Source organism: Bombina bombina, chromosome 1 (genome assembly GCF_027579735.1).
Source record: "Bombina bombina isolate aBomBom1 chromosome 1, aBomBom1.pri, whole genome shotgun sequence".
Lineage (NCBI taxonomy): Eukaryota > Metazoa > Chordata > Amphibia > Anura > Bombinatoridae > Bombina > Bombina bombina.
Genome location: NC_069499.1, coordinates 927,518,433 through 927,537,319, shown reverse-complemented (window position 1 = coordinate 927,537,319; position 18,887 = coordinate 927,518,433).

Here is an 18,887-nt window from a genome sequence, read left to right as displayed (position 1 = left end):
ATTAGAGTTTTGGGACAAAATCCCTAAGGTTAATGGGGCTATCTCTACTCTTGCTAAACGTACTACTATTCCTACGGCAGATAGTACTTCCTTTAAGGATCCTTTAGATAGGAAAATTTAATCCTTTCTAAGGAAAGCTTACTTATGTTCAGGTAATCTTCTTAGGCCTGCTATATCTTTAGCGGATGTTGCTGCGGCTTCAACTTTTTGGTTGGAAGCTTTAGCGCAACAAGTAACAGATCATAATTCTCATAGCATTGTTAATCTTCTTCAACATGCTAATAATTTTATTTGTGATGCCATCTTTGACATCATCAGGGTTGATGTCAGGTATATGTCTCTAGCTATTTTAGCTAGAAGAGCTTTATGGCTTAAAACTTGGAATGCTGATATGTCTTCTAAGTCAACTTTGCTTTCCCTTTCTTTCCAGGGTAATAAATTATTTGGTTCACAGTTGGATTCTATTATTTCAACTGTTACTGGGGGGAAAGGAACTTTTTTACCACAGGATAAAAAATCTAAAGGTAAATTTAGGTCTACTAATCGTTTTCGTTCCTTTCGTCACAATAAGGAACAAAAGCCTGATCCTTCCCCTACAAGAGCGGTATCAGTTTGGAAACCATCTCCAGTCTGGAATAAATCCAAGCCTTTTAGAAAGCCAAAGCCAGCTCCCAAGTCAACATGAAGGTGCGGCCCTCATTCCAGCCCAGCTGGTAGGGGGCAGATTATGATTTTTCAAAGAAATTTGGATCAATTCGATTCACAATCTTTGGATTCAAAACATTGTTTCACAAGGGTACAGAAATAAGCTTCAAGATAAGGCCTCCTGCAAGAAGATTTTTTCTTTCCCGTATCCCAGTAAATCCAGTGAAGGCTCAAGCATTTCTGAAATGTGTTTCAGATCTAGAGTTGGCTGGAGTAATTATGCCAGTTCCAGTTCTGGAACAGGGGCTGGGGTTTTACTCAAATCTCTTCATTGTTCCAAAGAAGGAGAATTCCTTCAGACCAGTTCTGGATTTGAAAATATTGAATCATTATGTAAGGATACCAACATTCAAAATGGTAACTATAAGGACTATTCTGCCTTTTGTTCAGCAAGGGCATTATATGTCCACAATAGATTTACAGGATGCATATCTGCATATTCCGATTCATCCAGATCACTATCAGTTTCTGAGATTCTCTATCCTAGACAAGCATTACCAGTTTGTGGCTCTGCCGTTTGGCCTAGCAACAGCTCCAAGGATTTTTACAAAGGTTCTCGGTGCCCTTCTGTCTGTAATCGGAGAACAGGGCATTGTGGTATTTCCTTATTTGGACGATATCTTGGTACTTGCTCAGTCTTCACATTTAGCAGAATCTCATACGAATTGACTTGTATTGTTTCTTTGAGAACATGGTTGGAGGATCAATTTGCCAAAAAGTTCATTGATTCCTCAGACAAGGGTAACCTTTTTAGGTTTCCAGATAGATTCAGTGTCCATGACTCTGTCGTTGACGGACAAGAGACGTCTAAAATTGGTTTCAGCTTGTCGAAACCTTCAGTCTCAATCATTCCCTTCGGTAGCCTTATGCATGGAAATTCTAGGTCTTATGACTGCTGCATCGGACGCGATCCCCTTTGCTCGTTTTCACATGCGACCTCTTCAGCTCTGTATGCTGAATCAGTGGTGCAGGGATTATACAAAGATATCTCAGTTAATATCTTTAAAACCGATTGTACGACACTCTCTGACGTGGTGGACAGACCACCATCGTTTAGTTCAGGGGGCTTCTTTTGTTCTTCCGACCTGGACTGTGATTTCAGCAGATGCAAGTCTGACAGGTTGGGGAGCTGTTTGGGGGTCTCTGACAGCACAAGGGGTTTGGGAATCTCAGGAGGTGAGATTACCAATCAACATTTTGGAACTCCGTGCAATTTTCAGAGCTCTTCAGTCATGGCCTCTTCTAAAGAGAGAGTCGTTCATTTGTTTTCAGACGGACAATGTCACAACCGTGGCATATGTCAATCATCAAGGAGGGACTCACAGTCCTCTGGCTATGAAAGAAGTATCTCGAATACTGGTATGGGCGGAAACCAGCTCCTGTCTAATTTCTGCCATTCATATCCCAGGTATAGACAATTGGGAAGCGGATTATCTCAGTCGCCAAACGTTACATCCGGGCGAATGGTCTCTTCACCCAGAGGTATTTCTTCAGATTGTTCAAATGTGGGGACTTCCAGAAATAGATCTGATGGCTTCTCATCTAAACAAGAAGCTTCCCAGGTATCTGTCCAGATCCAGGGATCCTCAGGCGGAGGCAGTGGATGCATTGTCACTTCCTTGGAAGTATCATCCTGCCTATATCTTTCCGCCTCTAGTTCTTCTTCCAAGAGTGATTTCCAAGATTCTAAAGGAGTGCTCGCTTGTTCTGCTGGTGGCTCCAGCATGGCCTCACAGGTTTTGGTATGCGGATCTTGTCCGGATGGCCTCTTGCCAACCGTGGACTCTTCCGTTAAGACCAGACCTTCTATCGCAAGGTCCTTTTTTCCATCAGGATCTCAAATCCTTAAATTTGAAGGTATGGAGATTGAACGCTTAATTCTCAGTCATAGAGGTTTCTCTGACTCTGTGATTAATACTATGTTACAGGCTCGTAAATCTGTATCTAGGAAGATATATTATCGAGTCTGGAAGATTTACATTTCTTGGTGTTGTTCTCATCATTTTTCTTGGCATTCTTTTAGAATTCCTAGAATTTTACAGTTTCTTCAGGATGGTTTGGATAAAGGTTTGTCTGCAAGTTCCTTGAAAGGACAAATCTCTGCTCTTTCTGTTCTTTTTCACAGAAAGATTGCTAGTCTTCCTGATATTCATTGTTTTGTACAAGCTTTGGTTCGTATAAAACCTGTTAAGTCCATTTCTCCTCCTTGGAGTTTGAATTTGGTTCTGGGGGCTCTTCAAGCTCCTCCGTTTGAACCTATGCATTCGCTAGACATTCAATTACTTTCTTGGAAAGTTTTGTTTCTTTTGGCCATCTCTTCTGCTAGAAGAGTTTCTGAATTATCTGCTCTTTCTTGTGAGTCTCCTTTTCTGATTTTTCATCAGGATAAGGCGGTGTTGCGAACTTCTTTTAAATTTTTGCCTAAGGTTGTGAATTCTAACAACATTAGTAGAGAAATTGTGGTTCCTTCATTGTGTCCTAATCCTAAGAATTCTAAGGAAAGGTCGTTGCATTCTTTGGATGTAGTTAGAGCTTTGAAATATTATGTTGAAGCTACTAAAAAATTCCGAAAGACTTCTAGTCTATTTGTTATCTTTTCCGGTTCTAGGAAAGGTCAGAAGGCCTCTGCCATTTCTTTGGCGTCTTGGTTAAAGTCTTTGATTTATCTTGCTTATGTTGAGTCGGGTAAAACTCCGCCTCAAAGGATTACAGCTCATTCTACTAGGTCAGTTTCTACTTCCTGGGCGTTTAGGAATGAAGCTTCGGTTGATCAGATTTGCAAAGCAGCAACTTGGTCTTCTTTGCATACTTTTACTAAATTCTACCATTTTGATGTGTTTTCTTCTTCTGAAGCAGTTTTTGGTAGAAAAGTACTTCAGGCAGCTGTTTCAGTTTGATTCTTCTGCTTATAATTTCAGTTTTTTTCATTATAAGATTTAAACTTTGTTTTGGGTGTGGATTTTTTTCAGCGGAATTGGCTGTCTTTATTTTATCCCTCCCTCTCTAGTGACTCTTGCGTGGAAGATCCACATCTTGGGTAGTCATTATCCCATACGTCACTAGCTCATGGACTCTTGCTAATTACATGAAAGAAAACATAATTTATGTAAGAACTTACCTGATAAATTCATTTCTTTCATATTAGCAAGAGTCCATGAGGCCCACCCTTTTTTTGTGGTGGTTATGATTTTTTTGTATAAAGCACAATTATTCCAATTCCTTATTTTTTATGCTTTCGCACTTTTTTCTTATCACCCCACTTCTTGGCTATACGTTAAACTGATTTGTGGGTGTGGTGAGGGGTGTATTTATAGGCATTTTGAGGTTTGGGAAACTTTGCCCCTCCTGGTAGGAATGTATATCCCATACGTCACTAGCTCATGGACTCTTGCTAATATGAAAGAAATGAATTTATCAGGTAAGTTCTTACATAAATTATGTTTTTCGCGCCTCAGTTGTGCAGTTTCTTTTCCTCTGAGACTTCTATCTGCTTCTCCAGAGGTTCCTGCCGTGTTTGAGGGCTGTAAAAGAAGTTTTTTTCCCCACAAATTGTTCTGAAGGGCAGGTAGGAGCCACAGCAGAACTGTAGCAAAGCGCTGAAAGTCTTTTTTTACTGGTTTTGATGTTTTTTCAATCCGGTTTTGCCTTTAAGGGGTTAATTGTTTATTTGCATAGCTGTGCAAAGTTACTAAGGCTATATGATACTACTGTAAAAATGTTGTTATGTTTACTACTTTTTTAAACTGTTTTGCAGAATTTGTGCAGCTTTTTTTTCTCTTAAAGGCACAGTACCGTTTTATTTCTAAGTGTTATTTACTTTGATTACAGTGTTTTTCAAGCTTGCTTGTTACATTACTAGCCTGTTTAACATGTCTGACACCAAGGAAAATCCTTGTTCAATATGTTTGGAAGCCATTGTGGTACCCCCTCTTAGAATGTGTCCCAATTGTACTGATATGTCTATAAACTATAAAGAACATATATTAGCACTTAAAAATAGAGCAATAGATGATTCTCAGTCAGAAGTAAATGAGGGTTTAGCATCTAGCTCTCCCCAAGTGTCACAAACAGTAACGCCCGCACAAGTGACGCCAAGTACCTCTAGTGCGTTGAATTCATTTATTTTACAAGACATGGCCACAGTTATGAATACAACCCTCACAGAGGTTTTATCCTGACTGCCTGGTTTTCAAGGAAACGGGACAGCTCTGGGTTAAGGAAAAATGCTGAGCAGTCTGACGCTTTAGTAGCCGTATCTGATATGCCCTCACAATGCTCTGAGGTAGGGGTGAGGGATTTGTTATCTGAGGGAGAAATTTCTGATTCAGGAAAGACGCTTCCTCAGACAGATTCTGATATGATGGCCTTTAAATTTAAGCTTGAACACCTCCGCTTATTGCTCAGGGAGGTATTAGCGGCTCTAGATGATTGTGACCCTATAGTGGTCCCAGAGAAATTGTGTAAGATGGATAAATACTTAGAGGTTCCTGTTTACACTGATGTTTTTTTTCCAGTCCCTAAGAGGATTGTGAATATTATTGCTAAGGAATGGGATAGGCCAGGTATTCCGTTCATTCCCCCTCCTGTTTTTAAGAAAATGTTTCCCATATCTGACACCATGCGGGACTCGTGGCAGACAGTTCCTAAGGTGGAGGGAGCTATTTCTACTCTGTCTAAGCGTACAACTATACCTATTGAAGTCAGTTGTGCTTTCAAAGATCCTGTGGATAAAAAATTAGAGGGTCTCCTGAAGAAAATTTTTGTTCATCAAGGTTTTCTTCTTCAACCTATTGCGTGCATTGTTCCTGCAACTACTGCAGCTGCTTTCTGGTTTGAGGCTCTAGAAGAGGCTCTTCAGATGGAGACTCCATTAGAAGAAATTTTGGACAGAATTAAGGCCCTTAAATTGGCTAATTCTTTTATTACAGATGCCGCTTTTCAACTGGCTAAATTAGCGGCAATGAATTCAGGTCTTGCCATTTTAGCACGCAGGGCGTTATGGCTTAAATCCTGGTCTGCTGATGTGTCATCTAAAACTAAACTTTTGAACATCCCTTTCAAAGGAAAGACCCTATTCGGGCCTGAACTGAAAGAGATTATTTCAGACATCACTGGATGGAAAGGTCATGCCTTCCCTCCAGGATAGATCAAATAAGATGAGGACCAAACAAAATAATTTTCGTTCCTTTTGGAATTTCAAGAGTGGTCCCGCTTCAGCTTCCTCTGCTGCAAAGCAAGAGGGGAATTTTGCCCAATCCAAGTCTGGAGATCTAACCAGGCTTGGAACAAGGGTAAATAGGCCAAGAAGCCTGCAGCTGCCTCTAAGACAGCATGAAGGGGTAGCCCCAGATCCAGGACCGGATCTAGTAGGGGCAGACTCTCTCTTCGCTCAGGCTTGGGCAAGAGATGTTCACGATCCCTGGGTTTTAGAAATTGTGTCCCAGGGATATTTTCTGGAATTCAAAGGCTCTCTTCCAAGGGGGACTTTTCACATTTCTCGATTGTCTGTAAACAGACAAAGAGAGAGGCGTTCTTACACTGTGTAGAAGACCTACATACCATGGGGGTGATCCGCCCAGTCTCAAAAGAGGAACAGGGGCTAGGTTTTTACTCAAACCTGGTTGTAGTTTCCAAAAAAGAGGGAACTTTCAGATCAATCTTGGATCTCAACATTCTAAACAAGTTCCTCAAAGTTCCATCATTCAAGATGGAGACTATTCGGTCTATTCTACCTCTGATCCAGGAGGGTCAATATATGACCACCATGGACTTAAAGGATGCGCATCTACACATCCCTATTCACAGAATTTTCACAAGGGTGCTAGGGTCCCTTCTGGCGGTTCTACGACCACGGGGCATAGCAGTGGCGCCTTATCTAGACAACATCTTATTTCAGGCGTCAACTTTCCAGCTATCCAAGTCTCACACGGACATTGTGTTGGCTTTTCTGAGATCTCACGGGTGGACGGTGAACATAAAAAAGAGTTCGCTCTTCCCTCTTATAAGAGTTTCCTTCCTAGGGCCTCTGATAGACTCGGTAGAAATGAAAATATTTCTGATGGTGGTCAGAAAATCAAAGATCTTAACCACTTGCCGAGCTATTCATTCCATTCCTCAGCCATCAGTGGCTCAGTATATGGAGGTAATCGGACTCATGGTAGCGGCAATGGACATAGTTCCTTTTGCCCGCCTACACCTCAGACCACTACATCTATGCATGCTCAAACAGTGGAATGGGGATTATGCAGATTTGTCTCCTCAACTGCATCTGGACCAGGAGACCAGAGATTCTCTTCTCTGGTGGTTGTCTCAGGACCACCTGTCTCAGGGAATGTGTTTCCGCAGGCCAGAGTGGCTCATTGTAACGACAGATACCAGCCTGCTAGGCTGGGATGCAGTCTGGAACTCCCTGAAAGCACAAGGCTTATGGTCTCGGGAGGAATCTCTTCTCCCGATAAATATTCTAGAACTGAGAGCGATATTCAATGTGCTTCAGGCGTGGCCTCAGCTTGCTGCGGCCAAATTCATCAGGTTTCAGTCGGACAACATCACGACTGTAGCTTATATCAATCATCAAGGAGAAACAAGGAGTTCTCTAGCGATGATGGAGGTAACCAAAATAATCCGATGGGCAGAGGATCACTTGCCATCTCTCAGCAATCCACATCCCAGGAGTAGAGAACTGGGAGGCGGATTTCCTAAGTCTTTAGACTTTTCATCTGGGGGAGTGGGAACTCCATCCAAAGGTATTTGCCCAGGTGATTCAGCTGTGGGGCACACCAGAATTGGATCTGATGGCGTCCCGTCAGAATGCCAAACTTTCTCGTTACGGGTCCAGGTCCCAGGATCCCAAGGCAGTACTGATAGATGCTCTAGCAGTGCCTTGGTCCTTCAATCTGGCCTATGTATTTCTTCTCCTTCTACGTCTGGTTGCCAGAATAAAGCAGGAGAGAGCTTCGGTGATTCTGATAGCACCTGCATGGCCACGCAAGACTTGGTATGCAGACCTAGTGGACATGTCCTCGGTTCTACCATGGACTCTGCCAATGAGGCAGGACCTTCTAATCCAAGGTCTGTTCACGCATCCAAATCTAATTTCTCTGCGTCTGACTGCTTGGAGATTAACGCCTGATTCTATCAAAGCGTGGATTCTCTGAGTCGGTCATTGATACCCTGATTCAGGCTAGAAAGCCTGTCACCAGGAAGATCATAAGATTTGGCGCAAATATCTTTATTGGTGTGAATCCAAAGGTTACTTGTGGAGTAAGATTAGGATTCCTAGAATATTGTCTTTTCTCCAAGAAGGTTTGGAGAAGGGATTATCGGCTAGTTCCTTATAAGGACAAATATCTGCTTTGTCTATTCTTCTACACAAACGTCTGGCAGATGTCCCAGATGTTCGAGCATTTAGTCAGGCTTTGGTCAGAATCAAGCCTGTATTTAAACCTGTTGCTCCGCAATGGAGCCTAAATTTAGTTCTTAAAGGGACAGTATACACTCATTTTCATATAACTGCTTGTAATAGACACTACTATAAAGAATAAGATGCACACATACTGATATAAAAATACAGTATACAATGTTTTAAAAACTTACTTAGAAGCTTTCAGTTTAGCTCTGTTGAAAAGGTAGTTGGAAAGCCCACTGCAAGTGGTAAATAAGACACTCCCCCCCTCCCCCTTCTTTTGCATATGAAAAGACCCTTTACACAAACAGGAGCAAGCTGGAGAAGGTAGCTGACGGTATTCAAATAAAACTTTGGGGCTTGGTTAGGAGTCTGAAAATCAGAGCAATGTTATTTAAAAATAAGCAAAATTATCCATTTTTAAAAAAAACAAACTTTATGGGCTTTATAAATAGATCATCTACAAAACATTTATGCAAAGAAAAAATGAGTGTATAATGGCCCTTTAAAGTTCTTCAAGGGGTTCCGTTTGAACCTATGCATTCCATGGATATTAAGCTTCTATCTTGGAAAGTTTTGTTTTTAGTAGCTATCTCTTCGACTCGAAGAGTTTCTGAGCTATATGCTTTACAGTGTGATTCCCCTTATCTTATTTTCCATGCAGATAAGGTGGTTTTGCGTACCAAACCTGGGTTTCTTCCTAAGGTTGTTTCTTATAAGAATATCAATCAAGAGATTGTTGTTCCTTCACTGTGTCCTAATCCTTCTTCAAAGAAGGAACGTCTGTTGCACAATCTTGATGTGGTTCATGCTTTAAAGTTCTACTTACAAGCAACTAAAGATTTCCGTCAAACATCTTCATTGTTTGTTGTTTATTCTGGTAAGTGGAGAGGTCAGAAGGCTACGGCTACCTCTTTCCTTTTGGCTGAAAAGCATCATCTGTTTGGCTTATGAGACTGCTGGCCAACAGTCTCCTGAAAGAATTACTGCTCATTCCACTAGAGCTGTGGCTTCCACATGGCTTTTAAAAATGAGGCTTCTGTTAAACAGATTTGTAATGTGGCGACTTGGTCTTTGTTTCATACTTTTTCCAAATTTTCCAAATTTGATACTTTTGCTTCTTCGGAGGCTATTTTTGGGAGAAAGGTTCTACAAGCAGTGGTGCCTTCCGTTTAAGGTCCCTGTCTTGTCCCTCCCTTCATCCGTGTCCTAAAGCTTTGGTATTGGTATCCCACAAGTAAGGATGAATCCGTGGACTCGATGCATCTTACAAGAGAAAACATAATTTATGCTTACCTGATAAATTTATTTCTCTTGTGATGTATCGAGTCCACGGCCCACCCTTTTAATTAAGACAGGCATATATATTTTTATTTTTAAACTTTCAGTCACCACTGCACCCTATAGTTTCTCCTTTTTCTTCCTAGCCTTCGGTCAAATGACTGGGGGGTGGAGCTAAGGGGGGAGCTATATAGGCAGCTCTGCTGTGGGTGCTCTCTCTGCCACTTCCTGTAGGGGAGGAGAATATCCCACAAGTAAGGATGAATCCGTGGACTCGATACATCACATGAGAAATACATTTATCAGGTAAGCATAAATTATGTTTTACACATTCTTTAAAACACCTAGGGAACGGTAGTTAGTTATTCTCTTTCTGACACTGATCATAGTTATTATGTCTAGAAATCACCATTGATGTACTCATGCGGCATATACCCATTAATAATTGTTCCTTTCATTGGAAATAGTGCAACAAACCATAGTCTCTGCTTACATGCTTCCCTTACACTCGTGCTATTTGCCCTGTATCAGGAGAATAAGTAACATGGTTATGAATCCAAGTAAAATTGCTAAAGTTCCTTGGGGTTTTAAACATTTATCAATCCTCCTATTGTAAGCCCCCCATGCCTTATAAGAATAAATACCAATTATGCGGCATTTAAAGATCTAACTACAATTAGATCCAAATGCATTCCATAATTATAGGTGTGTATCACGTATATCTATCTTTCAAACAAAAATGGGAGTGTTTAAATCTGATGTCACCATATCCGGAAACCAATAAGAATTATTCTATACACATAAATATTAGGGATATTCATTCTACATAAATATTATCCCTGTATTGACACCATCTCTTTTAGTCCATGAAAAGTAATGCAACAATTTGGGCATATATATATTGCCGAAATAAAGCAATAGTTATGCTCTCAAAGCATATAAACGGCAGCTAGGGACCGATAGAGTCAATTTATTAGTGATAGTTTGATAATTATTTTATCTGAACATCTCCATTGATGTATTCATAAAGAAAATATCTAGCAGTGATTGTTGATTTTATAAAAAATGGTGCAAAAGACAATAGTTGCTATCCCCTTGCACTTGTACTGTATGCCTTGTATCAAGAAAAGTGAAAAACATTCTTTTAAATCCAGGTAAGAAATAGCAATTTGTGAATAAGTTCCACTGTTCTGTTATTACAATCAGATTTTACAAATACTCCTCCTTATCCTAACTACCTGATTATTACACAATAGTACAAAATAGATGTTGAATTTTATCTTATGTGTTTATTATGATCCTATTGTAAACAATCCATTACTTTAATACCATGGAAGGATTTTTCACAATTACACATTTTCCTCTAAATGAATAAGCATTTATTTTGGGTAAAGTAGCTATCAACCAATTTATTCTGCGCCAACTAGTTTTGAATCTTCTTACCTACATCTTTTGCAAAAGTCAAGTCCGTTTGTAGTACTCCCAAATGTTTATTTAAAATATTCTCAATGTCTTTGTTGTTTGAGTCATATGTGCTTATAAAGCGTATCACATCTTTTTGAGAACACTTTCTTTAATTTACGATACCAGAAGAGTATTCCTAGGAGTATGAAGAGCTCTATAATATGCCTTCTTAATCAATTTTCTCAGGAATCCTCTCTCATTTATTCTAATTTTGAATTCCTTCGCTCTAAATTTAAAATCATTGAGTTATGAGCAATTTATCTTAACTCTTAGAAATTCACCAATATGTACTGCTTTCTTTCGTGTAATTGGCAAGAGTCCATGAGCTAGTGACGTATGGGATATACATTCCTACTAGGAGGGGCACAGTTTCCCAAACCTCAAAATGCCTATAAATAATCCCTCACCACACCCACAATTCAGTTTTACAAACTTTGCCTCCCATGGAGGTGGTGAAGTAAGTTTGTGCTAGATTCTACGTTGATATGCGCTTTGCAGCAGGCTGAAGCCCGGTTTTCCTCTCAGAGGGCAGTGAATGTCAGAAGGATGTGAAGAGAGTATTGCCTATTTGAATACCATGGTCTTCCTCTAGGGGATCTATTTCATAGGTTCTCTGTTATCGGTCTTCTCCTACCTCCCTTTTCAGATCGACGATATACTCTTATATATACCATTACCTCTACTGATTCTCGTTTCAGTACTGGTTTGGCTGTCTACTTTATGTAGATGAGTGTCTTAGGGTAAGTAAGTCTTATTTCTATTCATGACACTCAAAGCTATGGTTGGGCACTTTATATGTAAAGTTCTAAATATATGTGTTAAAACTTATATTTGCCTTGATTCAGGATAACCAGTATTCCTTCTTTTAGACTGTCAGTTTCATTTTTTGGGGAAAATGCATATGAATTATATTTTTTCTTACCTTAAAAATTTCAAATTTCAATTGACTTTTTTTCAAAATTGCGGGCTGTTAGAAGCATTTTCTGCACCCGCAAGCCTATTTATTGCGCCATTCTTGGCGCGAGACTTTTTTGGCGCAAAAATTTCGTCATTTCCTGCGTCATAGTTGGCGCCGGAAGTTTTCACGTGATTGCGTCATTTTTGACGTATGTGTGTTGCAGACGTTTTTTTTTTTTGTGTTTTTTTTGGCGCCAAAAAATATGGGCGTTATTCTTGGCGCCAAAAATGTGGGCATCATACTTGGCGCCAGTTTTTTTCACATTATTTCAGTCTCACTTTTTAGTTGCTTCTGGTTTCTAGAGGCTTGTTTTGCTTTGCATTTTTTCCCATTCCTGAAACTGCCATTTAAGGAATTTGATAATTTTGTTTTATATGTTGTTTTTTCTATTACATATTGCAAGATGTCACTACCTGACCATGGATCAGAATCTACTTCTGGAAAGACGCTGCCTGATGTCGGTTCTACCAAAGCTAAGTGCATTTGTTGTAAACTTTTGGTAACTGTTCCTCCGGCTGTAGTTTGTGTTAGTTGTCATGATAACCTATCAAACGCAGATAATATTTCCATTAGTAATAATCCATTACCTGTTGTTGTTCCTTCGACATCTAATGTTCAGGATGTTCCTGTTAATGTAAAATAATTTGTTTCTAATTCTATTCGGAAGGCTCTGTCTGTTATTCCTCCTTCTAGTAAACGTAAGAGGTCTTTTAAAACTTCTCATATTTCAGATGAATTTTTAAATGACCGCCATCATTCTGACTTATCTATTTGTGATGAGGATCTATCTGGTTCAGAAGATTCTGCCTCAGATATTGACACTGATAAATCTTCATATTTGTTTAAAATGGAGTTTATTTGTTCTTTACTTAAAGAAGTGTTGATTGCTTTAGATATGGAGGAGTCTAGTCCTCTTGATATTAAAACTAATAAGCGTTTAAATTCAGTTTTTAAACCTCATGTAGTTATTCCAGAAGTTTTTCCAGTTCCTGATGCTATTTCAGAAGTAATTTCTAGGGAATGGAATAGTCTGGGTACTTCATTTACTCCTTCTCCAAGGTTTAAGAAATTGTACCCTTTGCCATCTGATAGATTAGAGTTTTGGGAGAAAATCCCCAAAGTTGATGGGGCTATCTCTACTCTTGCTAAACGTACTACTATTCCTACGGCAGATAGTACTTCTTTTAAAGATCCTTTAGATAGGAAACTTGAATCCTTTCTAAGGAAGGCTTATTTATGTTCAGGTAATCTTCTTAGACCTGCTATTTCTTTGGCTGATGTTGCTGCAGCTTCAACTTTCTGGTTGGAGGCTTTAGCGCAACAAGTATCAGACCATAATGCTTATAGCATTGTTAAACTTCTTCAACATGCTAATAACTTTGTTTGTGATGCCATTTTCGATATCATTAGAATTGATGTCAGGTATATGTCTTTAGCTATTTTAGCCAGAAGAGCTTTATGGCTTAAGTCTTGGAATGCAGATATGACTTCTAAGTCAACGTTGCTTTCTCTTTCTTTCCAAGGTAATAAATTATTTGGTTCTCAGTTAGATTCAATAATTTCAACTGTTACTGGGGGGAAGGGAGCCTTTTTGCCTCAGGACAAAAAATCTAAAGGTAAATATAGGGCTGCTAATCGTTTTCGTTCCTTTCGTCACAATAAGGAACAAAAGCCTGATCCTTCCCCTAAAGGAACAGTTTCCGTTTGGAAACCTTCTCCAGTCTGGAATAAATCAAAGCCTTTTAGAAAGTCAAAACCAGCTCCCAAATCCGCATGAAGGTGCGGCCCTCATTCCAGCACAGCTGGTAGGGGGCAGGTTACGATTTTTCAAAGATGTTTGGATCAATTCGATTCAAAGTCTTTGGATTCAGAACATTGTTTCACAAGGGTACAGAATAGGTTTCAAGGTAAAGACCGCCTGTGAGAACATTTTTTTCTCTCACGCATTCCAGTAAACCCAGTAAAGGCTCAAGCGTTTCTGAAATGTGTTTCAGACCTGGAGTCAGCTGGGGTAATTGTGCCAGTTCCAGTTCTGGAACGGGGTCTGGGGTTTTATTCAAATCTATTCATTGTACCAAAGAAAGAGAATTCTTTCAGACCAGTTCTGGATCTAAAAATATTGAATCGTTATGTAAGGATACCAACATTCAAAATGGTGACTATAAGGACTATTCTGCCTTTTGTTCAGCAAGGGCATTATATGTCCACAATAGACTTACAGGATGCATATCTTCATCTTCCAATTCATCCGGACCACTATCAGTTCCTGAGATTCTCTTTTCTAGACAAGCATTACCAGTTTGATGCTCTTCCTTTTGGCCTAGCAACAGCTCCAAGGATCTTTTCAAAGGTTCTCGTGCCCTTCTCTCTGTAATCAGGGAGCAGGGTATTGAGGTATTTCCTTATTTGGACGATATCTTGGTACTTGCTCAGTCTTTACATTCTGCAGAATTTCACATGTATCAACTTGTGTTGTTTCTTCAAAGACATGGTTGGAGGATCAATTTAGCAAAGAGTTCCTTGATTCCTCAGACAAGGGTAACCTTTTTGGGTTTCCAAATAGATTCAGTGTCCATGACTTTGTCTCTAACAGAAAAGAAATGCCTGAAATTGGTTTCAGCTTGTCGAAACCTTCAGTCTCAATCATTCCCTTCGGTAGCTTTGTGCATGGAAATTCTAGGTCTCATGACTGCTGCATCGTACGCGATCCCTTTTGCTCATTTTCACATGAGACCTCTCCAGCTTTGTATGCTGAACCAATGGTGCAGGGATTATACAAAGATATCACAATTAATATCCTTAAATCCTAATGTTCGATCTTCTCTGACTTGGTGGTTGGATCACCATCATTTAGTTCAAGGGGTTCGTTTTAGTTCTTTTGTTTGTCCAACCTGGACTGTGAACTCAACAGATGTCTTTCAGGTTGGGGAGCTGTATGGGGATCTCTGACAGCGCAGGGGGTTTGGGAATCTCAGGAGGCGAGATTACCAATCAACATTTTGGAACTCCGTGTGATTTTCAGAGCTCTTCAGTTCTGGCCTCTTCTGAATAGAGAATTGTTTTATTTGTTTTCAGACAGACAATGTCACAACTGTGGCATATGTCAATTATCAAGGGTGGACTCACAGTCCTCAGGCTATGAAAGAAGTATCTCGGATAATTGTATGGGCGGAATCCAGCTCCTGTGTAATTTCTGTGGTTCACATCCCGGGTATAGACAATTGGGAAGCGGATTATCTCAGTCGTCAGACGTTACATCCTGGCGAATGGTCTCTTCACCCAGAGGTATTTCTTCAGATTGTTCAAATCTGGGGACTTCCAGAAATAGATCTGATGGCCTCTCATCTAAACAAGAAACTTCCAAGGTATCTGTCCAGATCCAGGGATCCTCAGGCGGAAGCGGTGGACGCGTTGTCACTTCCTTGGAATTATCAACCTGCTTATATCTTTCCGCCTCTAGTTCTTCTTCCAAAAGTGATTTCCAAAATCCTAATGGAGCGTTCGTTTGTACTGCTGGTGGCTCGAGCATGGCCACACAGGTTTTGGTATGGGGATCTCGTTCGGATGGCCAGTTGGACACTTCTGTTAAGGCCAGACCTTCTATCTCAAGGCCCTTTTTTCCATCAGGATCTCAAATCATTAAATTTGAAGGTATGGAGATTGAACGCTTAATACTTAGTCATAGAGGTTTCTCTGACTCAGTGATTAATACTATGTTACAGACTCTTAAATCTGTGTCTAGAAAGATCTATTACCAAGTCTGGAAGACTTACATTTCTTGGTGTTCTTCACATAAATTCTCTTGGCATTCTTTTAGAATTCCTAGAATTTTACAGTTTCTTCAGGATGGTTTGGAAAAAGGTTTGTCCGCAAGTTCCTTGAAAGGACAAATCTCTGCTCTTTCTGTACTTTTTCACAGAAAGATTGCTAATCATCCTGATATTCATTGTTTTGTACAGGCTTTGGTTCGTATTAAGCCTGTCATTAAGTCAATTTCTCCTCCTTGGAGTCTTAATTTGGTTCTGAGGGCTTTACAGGCTCCTCCGTTTGAACCTATGCATTCTCTGGATATTAAATTACTTTCTTGGAAAGTTTTATTCCTTTTGGCCATCTCTTCTGCTAGAAGAGTTTCTGAGCTATCTGCTCTTTCTTGTGAATCTCCTTTTCTGATTTTTCATCAGGATAAGGCAGTGTTGCGGACTTCATTTAATTTTTTACCTAAAGTTGTGAATTCTAACAACATTAGTAGAGAAATTGTTGTCCCTTCTTTGTGTCCTAATTCTAAGAATACTCTGGAGAGATCTTTACATTCTTTGGATGTAGTTAGAGCTTTGAAATATTATGTTAAAGCTACTAAAGATTTCAGGAAGACTTCTAGTCTATTTATTGTCTTTTCTGGTTCTAGGAAAGGTCAGAAGGCTTCTGCCATTTCTTTTGGCTTCTTGGTTAAAGTCTTTGATTCATCATGCTTATGTGGAGTCGGGTAAATCCCCGCCTCAAAGGATTACAGCTCATTCTACTAGGTCAGTTTCTACTTCCTGAGCTTTTAAGAATGAAGCTTCTGTTGATCAGATTTGCAAAGCAGCAACTTGGTCTTCTTTGCATACTTTTACTAAATTCTACCATTTTGATGTTTTTTCTTCTTCTGAAGCAGTTTTTGTTAGAAAAGTACTTCAGGCAGCTGTTTCAGTTTGATTCTTCTGCTTATAATTTCAGTTTTTTTCATTATAATATTAAAACTTTTTGATTTGGGTTGTGGATTATTTTTTCAGCGGAATTGGCTGTCTTTATTTTATCCTTCCCTCTCTAGTGACTCTTGCGTGGAAGTTCCACATCTTGGGTATCTGCTATCCCATACGTCACTAGCTCATGGACTCTTGCCAATTACATGAAAGAAAACATCATTTATGTAAGAATTTACCTGATAAATTCATTTCTTTCATATTGACAAGAGTCCATGAGGCCCACCCTTTTTTGTGGTGGTTATGATTTTTTGTATAAAGCACAATTATTCCAATTCCTTGTTTGATGCTTTCACTCCTTTCTTTTCACCCCACTTCTTGGCTATTCGTTAAACTGAATTGTGGGTGTGGTGAGGGGTGTATTTATAGGCATTTTGAGGTTTGGGAAACTTTGCCCCTCCTGGTAGGAATGTATATCCCATACGTCACTAGCTCATGGACTCTTGCCAATATGAAAGAAATTAATTTATCAGGTAAGTTCTTACATAAATTATGTTTTTTTGGTGGCATAATGACTACTTTTATATCTCAACACACTCAGATAAGCAATGAAAATTCCATCACTATCGCTATCTCAAAGGCATTGGCTGCTCTACTGCCTTCAAATAAGCGAAAAGGGTCAGTTCATGTTTTACCTTCTACTATTAATCTATGTCATCATCCTAAGAATACTGAAGTATCTTCCAATGATGAGGCTTCATCTGAGAGTGAGGCGCCCTCATCTGACCTACAACCTGATAATTCCTCCTTTTTATTTAAAATTGAACACAGCCATTCTCATTTAAAGAAGGTCTTGGTCACTTTAGGGATTGACAATTCTAAACCTTCTGATGATAGGTGTCGTAATTGTTTAAATTCAGTATATAAAACGTTAATCTTCCAGAGATTTTCCCTATTCCTGATGCTGTCTCTGATATGACTGCTAAGTAATGGTGTAAGCCAGGTGTGTCCTTTAGTCCTTCTACAAGGTTTAAGTAATTGTACCCTTTACCTGCTGCTAACTTAGAATTATGGGAAACGGTTCCCAAAATCGATGGGGCCATTCCCACTCTAGCTAAACATACTACTATTCCTTTAGAAGACAGTACTTCATTGTAAGACCCTTTAGACAGGAAATTGGAATCTTTCCTAAGAAGGGCATTTCTTCATTCTGGATATATACTCGGACCAGCCATATCTATTGCTGGCGTAGCTGCTGCTTCCACTTTTTGGTTAGCCAGTCTTGCAGAGCAGTTTTCTACTGACCCTGAAAATGCTAATCTATTGAATTTGTTTCAGAAAGCAAATAATTTTATTTGTGATGCAGTATTTGATATTATGAAAATCAATATCAAAAGCATGTCTTTAGCTATTCTCACCACGAGGGCCCTGTGGCTTAAATCCCAAAATGCTGACATGGTGTCTAAATCTAGATTACTTTCTCTTTCCTTTCAAGGAATGAAATTATTTGGGTCTGAACTGGATTATATTATTTTAACTATTACTGGAGTTAAAGGTGCTTTTCTTCCTGAAGATAATAAAGTCAAAAGGGAAATTTAAAGCTCTTCATCATTTCCGTTCCTTTCGTCAGAATAGAGAATGGAAAACTGCCTCCTCAGATAAAAATAGCCCCTATGGCTCGGTCTGGAGAACCAATTTAAATTGGAACAAATCCAAACAGAATTTTAAATCTGTTCCAGCCTCCAAGACCGCATGCAGATATGCCCCCAAATTAAGTACTCCTGGTAGGGGGCAGATTAAACCTCTTTCAGGTAGTTTGGTTACAAATCTGTCCCAGATCCCTTGGTTCAGAACATTATTTCTCAGGGATATCGAATAGGATTCAGAACAAGACCTCCCACTGGAAAGTTTTTTTCTGTCCCATATTCCAAAACATCCAATAAAAGCTCAAGCTTTTCTTCAATCTGTCTCAGATCTAGAAAATATGGGAGTAGTTATTCCAGTTCCTTTGCAGGAATAGGGGACGGGATTTTATTGAAATCTCTTCATGTACCAAAGAAGGAAGGCTATTTTAGACCAATCTTGGATCTGAAAACTTTAAAAAAAAAAAAATGTAAGAATACCATCTTTCAAGATGGAAGCTATCAGGACTATTCTGACTTTTATTCAACAAGATCACTTTATATCCACAATAGATTTAAAGGATGCTTACCTTCACATCCCAATTCACTCAGAACATTACCAGTTTATGAGAGCTCAGGGTATTGCAGCATTTCCATACCTGGACAATATCTTGGTACTAGCTCAATCTTTTCATTTAGCAGAATTTTACACGGAACAACTATTGTTGTCTCTTCGAAGACATGGTTGGAGAATCCATTTATGAAAGAGT